This window comes from Aquarana catesbeiana, linkage group LG03 (assembly GCF_042186555.1).
Source record: "Aquarana catesbeiana isolate 2022-GZ linkage group LG03, ASM4218655v1, whole genome shotgun sequence".
In the NCBI taxonomy this organism is placed as follows: domain Eukaryota; kingdom Metazoa; phylum Chordata; class Amphibia; order Anura; family Ranidae; genus Aquarana; species Aquarana catesbeiana.
In genome coordinates, this window is record NC_133326.1 from 186,656,643 (window position 1) to 186,663,155 (window position 6,513).

At 35.9% G+C, this 6,513-nt stretch overlaps 1 long non-coding RNA gene across 1 annotated transcript; it reads left to right on the top strand.

The window, feature by feature from the left end:
- The first annotated feature begins 4,100 nt into the window (after positions 1–4,100).
- On the top strand, positions 4,101–5,722 carry LOC141131861 (uncharacterized). The gene is made up of 2 exons (XR_012242830.1): positions 4,101–4,315; positions 4,598–5,722. It is a non-coding gene; the product is annotated as an uncharacterized lncRNA (long non-coding RNA).
- The last annotated feature ends 791 nt before the right edge of the window (positions 5,723–6,513 follow it).

The following is a 6,513-nucleotide window of genomic DNA, read 5'->3' on the forward strand; positions in this document are numbered from 1 at the left end:
TGGTTGAGAATGCGTTTGGAATTCTGGCCAGCCGGTTCCGCCTGTTTCAAACAGCCATTAATTTGGCGGAATACAAACTTAATTTTATTGTTTTATCGTGCTGCATTCTGCACAACTTTTTAAATAAGCATGCTCCAAATTATATAGGCACAGTTGGGCCTGAGGCCGGACAAATAGAAGCCAACCTTCCAGGCCTGGATACTGTCCGTACTGGCTTGGCCCCCCAAAGTGCCCGTCAAGTTAGACAGCAATATGTTAATTATTTTATGGGTAGGGGGGCCATTGCAATGGGCCAGGATATCTAATTTTTGACAATAAAAAAATTATTGATGAAATCTTGCATTATATTTATTGCTTGCCTTTCTTTTGGGCTGTCTCCTAGGTTATGGTCGAGCAGTTGTAGTGCCAACTGTATTGTAATTTTAAATGTCTAAATAAGCTCCATTGCCACTGTAAACAACTTTTTTACAATTATAACTAAAATGATACTGAGCCTTGAAATAACAAACCACACATTTATTTAATTCCTATAAGGAGATGTTTTTATTAATGGTTGTTATGCATTCAGTTCTGCATTTAGTAGAAAATGTTCATTGACAAAAATAGAATGATATCTTAATAATGTAGCAAAATATAATTATATCTAAATATTTATACCTAAATCCACAAAAAAATATTTTTGGCTTTTTGATTTTCACAAACAGGCTTTTTTTTGGGTTTTGGGAAAATCAAGTTTTGTTTTGTGTTTTTTTTTTTTTTTTGGGTTTTTAAAGCAATTTTTGTGTTTATGTTTTTATTTTTTTAGCAAGTTATTTTTGTTTTTATTTTTTTGAATAAAGTTTGTATATTTTTGTTTTTTTGTTTTTTTAAAATCAAGTGTTTTTTAATTTTTTTTATTTTTTTAATCATGTTTTTTTTTTTTTTTTGGTTTTTTAAAATCAATTTTTTTTTTTTTTTTTGGTTTTTTAAAATCTATTTTTTTATTTTTTTTTTTTTTTAAATCAATTTTTTTTTTTTTTTTGTTTTTTTAAAATCAAGTTTTTTTTTTTTGTTTTTTTTAAAATCAAGTTTTTTCTTTTTTTTGGTTTTTTAAAATCTATTTTTTTATTTTTTTTGGTTTTTTAAAATCAAGTTTTTTATTTTTTTGGGTTTTTTAAAATCAAGTTTTTTATTTTTTTGATTTTTTGTGTTTTTTTGAAAATCAATTTTTATTTTTTTGTGGATTTGTGAGGTATTTACAAGAAACAGCCCTCCTTTTTTACATTAGCTTAAACAGCCATTTATGTTCTGGCCAAAACAAAAAAGAGAAGGCCCAGAATGGGGTCAGCAAAACAGGAAATGAAGGACATGATTGATGTTTTGGGGTTTAAAAAAGGGCATTTAGATTCGACCCAAAACATCAATCATGTCCTTCATTTCCTGCTGCATACGATCCAGCCGATTCCGCATTTGATCGATCTCCCCATTCCAGGCCATGATTTGAGCAATTAGCCGTTGGGCACTGTCTGGGGTAAAATAGTCAGTTGGACCTAAAGTGGAATGAAAAAAAAAATATGTTTAGAAATATGCACACATAAGTTTACCTTACCATAAAGCTGGGGTCTCAGACACTGACCTGGTGGGGTGCCCATGTCGCAAAGTTCATTAACATCCTCGGGGGTGGCGCTGTTGCTTGACTCCAGCACAACCAGATCACCTAAAATAGAGTAGAAAAATTACATAAAATAAAAGGCAGCCATGCATAGATTACCGTAAGCTGGTGTGTCAGACACTGACCTGGTGGGGTGCCCATGTCGCCCACCTCTCCTTCCTCCACATCCTCAATGGGACTTGGGCTTATTTCCCAATCATGTTTTGCTTTGGGTTGGCTGAGTGATTTTTCCCCTATGTGAAACAAAAAATTATTTTAATCTAATTAGCACACAGATATTTTAGTACATAGTAATTTTCCAACATTTGTAATGAAGTGGTTTGTGTAGAGTTCCTATTTTACCTCAATATTTAAAATTTGAAAGACATATCGGATAGATAGATATCAATATCTCAAAATATAGTTAATAATCTTTTGATCTCTCTCTATATCTGGACCAAAATCTCAAACTATCTAACTAAATGTAAAGCCAAAAAATTAAGATAACTTCAAATCTTCCAAAAGAATGTTTTAAATTTCTATATCTATCTATCTACCTATCTCTATATTTCTCTCTCTCTATATATATATATATTTCTCTCTCTCTCTCTCGTTTATATATATATATATATTTATATATATATATATATATATATATATATATATATATATATATATATATATATATATATATATATATATATATATATATATATATAGTTAGATATATATATATATATTTATATATAGTTAGATATATATATATATTTATATATATATATAGTTAGATATATATATATATATATTTATATATAGTTATATATATATATGTATGTGTGTATATATATATATGTATATATGTATGTGTATATATATATATATATATGTATGTGTATATATATATGTATGTATATATATATATATATATATATATGTATGTGTATATATATATATATATGTATATATATATATATATATGTGTGTGTATATATATATATATATATATATATATGTGTATATATGTGTGTATATATATATATATATATATATATATATATATATGTGTATATATATATGTGTATATATATATATATATATGTGTATATATATATATATATATATATATATATATATGTGTATATATATATATATATATATATATATATATATATATATATATATATATATATATATATATATATATACATATATACACATGTATATATATGTGTATATGTATATATCTATAGATATGTAACTAACGAGGTTTCTTAAAAGATCGTTTAAAACGATGAAAACAAAAATCGGATAGGAAGGAAAAGCACATGGGGCAATATACAAGGTAATAAACACAAGATAAAAACACGACAAGTACTTACTTTTTTTAAGAACTTTCCGGATACGTCGGTATTGATCCGGCTCCCTGAGTTTCAGGTCAGACCATCTTTTTCGCAGTTGGTCTTTGGAGCGCTGGACCCCAAAAGATGCCTGCAAAGTTTCCACCACCTTCGCCATTATTTTGGCCTTGCGCAAATTTGGCCGTGCGTACGGCCCATACTTCCCATCATAGTCGTCTTTGTGAAGAATGGCCACCATCTCCACCATCTCTTTAAAACTCATATTAGAGGCCTTAAATCTAGGCCTCACAGATTTTGTTGACGTTCCAGCCTCCGGGCTGTCTCCACTACCTGAGGTCGTCAACATTTCAGGTGTCTCCGCCATTCTTTAACTCCACTACGCGCCGTAACAAAAAATGGGCGGAGAACATGAGTTAATTTCGAACGTCAGGGGCGGGCGACGCAGGCGGAGTTTCACACATGCGTAGTGTATAAAGAGGGGCCTTGCGCACGTGTCGTACGTACGTTCTGTGCGTCGAATTAGGGGGCGGAGAACATGAGTTAATTTCGAACGTCAGGGGCGGGCGACGCAGGCGGAGTTTCACACATGCGTAGTGTATAAAGAGGGGCCTTGCGCACGTGTCGTACGTACGTTCTGTGGTAGGTGATAGTGGACCTGGATGTTACAAAACGAAGGTAATTTTAGATATATTCCTTTTTTTTTTTTTTTTTTTTTTTTTTGGTTTTTATGGTCATGACTTTGTAGCAAGCGGCCTATATGGCTTGATAGATTGATGAGGCCTACATAGGGAGAAGATGATGAGGGGTTAGCCGAAACCTATAATAAAAGTTTTTTTTGTCTTGTGACTTCATCTTTTCCAGATATAATGAATCCCCTATTTAAGGATCCAGAGTTCCTTACATCTTTTATTTCCAAATATCGAGAGATGAGGAATTTGTGGGAGGTGAAACACCCTCAGTATTATGCTAAGCATGTGAGGAAGTCAACGCTGGAGAGACTTCTGGCCTTTGTCCAGGCGACCATCCCGGAAGCAACAATGGAGACATTGCTCAAGAAAATTGGGGGCTTGAGGAACATGTATAAGAGGGAGCATAAGAAGATCCAGAATCAAGGAGATCAGGAGCATCAGCAGATGATGTTTATGTACCCAGGCTGTGGTACTACAATCAACTCCGTTTTCTGGATGACCAGAATGAAGCCAGGCCATCACTTTCAACCCTTCCCTCCACCCTTCCCTCCACCCTTCCCTCCACCCCAGCAGAGGCTGATGAGGAGCAAGCTGGGTCTTCCATCCTGGATGAACCAGATATGACCATCTGGAGTCAGGTAAATGATTTAAACAAATATTTACTGTACTAATATTAATGATGTTAACTGGATGTTATAATTGTCTAAAATAATTTGGCACTCAAAATTGGGTATACATATCAATTGACAGTAGTGGCTAAATATGTTTGGCACCTGCTTGAAATAATTATGGTGTCTGATTAGACTCTTTTATTAAAGAGAAGTATTCACATTGAATTTGCTATTCATGAGAAGCAAACTGTGTGTCATTGATGAAGCCAAACAAATATACTCAAACTATTGTCCTTTTTTTATACACAGGATGAGTCCATCCAGGAGGAATGTGGGGAAAGTGGAAGGCAGGAGGAGACCAGGCCCATGGACAGCCTGGAGGAGGCCGGATTCACCATCATCCTGGAGGAGGCTGGGCCCAGTGTCAGGCAGGAGGTGGCTGCTCCCAGTGAGGTGGCTGCTCCCAGTGAGGTGGCTGCTCCCAGTGAGGTGGCTGGGCCAAGCGAGGTGGCTGGGCCCAGTAGAAGCCTGACCGAATCCCAAGTGCCTCCCCTCCACCTTCCCAAAAAAAGGGCCAGGAAGGGGATGGTCACACAGGACGCATCCCTGCGCCTCATGCAAGAGGCCACCCGTTTTTTAAAAAGCCCCCCCGAAGCGGAAGAATCCTATGGCTGCTACTTAGCCAGCAGGCTTCTTCAGATGGATTGGGAGCAGCGCCTCATTTGTGAGCGCCTATTTGGGGAAACAATCCATAAGGGGCTGCAGGGCACGCTAACACAAAACACCCAACTACATGAGGCAGCCCCCCCTCCTCCTCCTCCTCCTCCTCCTCCTCCTCCTCCTGCCACAACTGAAACACCAGAGCCACAGCCTCAAAAGAAGGCTACAGGGAAGGCTGCAGGGCAGCGTGGAGGAAAGGCTGCAGGGAAGAGAAGAAAATGATGACCTGGGTTCAGTCTGGTCTGACAGAAGACGCAGGCTGTTGTAGGACCACAGTCTGGGGACATCTAGATCATCTGCTGGTGCTGTTGATCTCTGGGATTCTTGGACCAGATTGTGCTCCCTCTTATATGGACTCCTCAAGATCCCAATTTTCTGGTACACCGACTTTTTCCAGCGTTGACTTCCTCTTTATTTTATTTTGACCATGAATAAATGGATATTTTTTGAGTTTAGCAAAAGACTTTATGTGTTTTCTTTGAAATCATTGATTTTACACACAATGTTAAATTAACAAGGGACAACAATCTCATTGAGTTTGAAAAAAAACACACCAAAAATACATTACTAATGTTAATAATGTTCAAGTGGTAAGTCTTGAAAATCCAAAAAATTACGTAACCAAAAACGGTGCTTTGGGTTAACTTTATCTAAAAACTAAAAAATAAACACTATAAAAAAAAAAAAAAAATAAGAATGGGTTCTTTGTGTTAACTTTACAAACCTAAAAAAAATAAAAAAAATAAAAAATAAAAAATAAAAAGGGGAAAAAGTATTATTAGTATGGAAACATTGTTTTAAAAAGGCATACTATATCATTCATGAGATCAAAGAGAAAAAGAATCCAGAAATCAGTTTGGGAGAACTCTGATTATGAACAGCAAAACACCTTCGTTCTTTAGAGCCTTCGTAAAGAAGAAATAAAATGCGCTGCATTGAACGATCACAGATTTTGCAGCGTGATGAATGTGCTACCTACAATACGAACACTAGTTTTACTAGACCGAGTGCTTCCGTTTAGTTTTTGCTTATGAGCATGCGTCGTTTTTTTGTCCGTCGGACTAGCATACAGACGAGCGGACTTCGGGGTCCGTCGTACTTACGACGTAAAGATTTGAAGCATGCTTCAAATCTAAAGTCCGTCGGATTTGAGGCTAAAAAAGTCCGTTGAAAGTCCGGAGAAGCCCACACACGATCGGATTACCAGCCACCTTTAGTCCGTCAGCGTCCGTTGGACTTTTGTAGACGAAAAGTCCGACCGTGTGTACGCGGCATAACTCTTGTTTTTAACTCCCACTTAATCCAGCTCCACTTACACCAAGCTCCACAGCTTTAAACTGAGCACGCTCAGACTGAGTCCTACAACAAGTTAAATAGGCACCTGTGAGCAATTAACCACACCCCTTAATTGATAGACTGATGAAACAAGAAAAAAAAAAAAAGCTATTTAAAAAGTGACAGCAAAAGGCAAATTAAAAACTAAAAGGAAAAGTCCCCAAAATGCA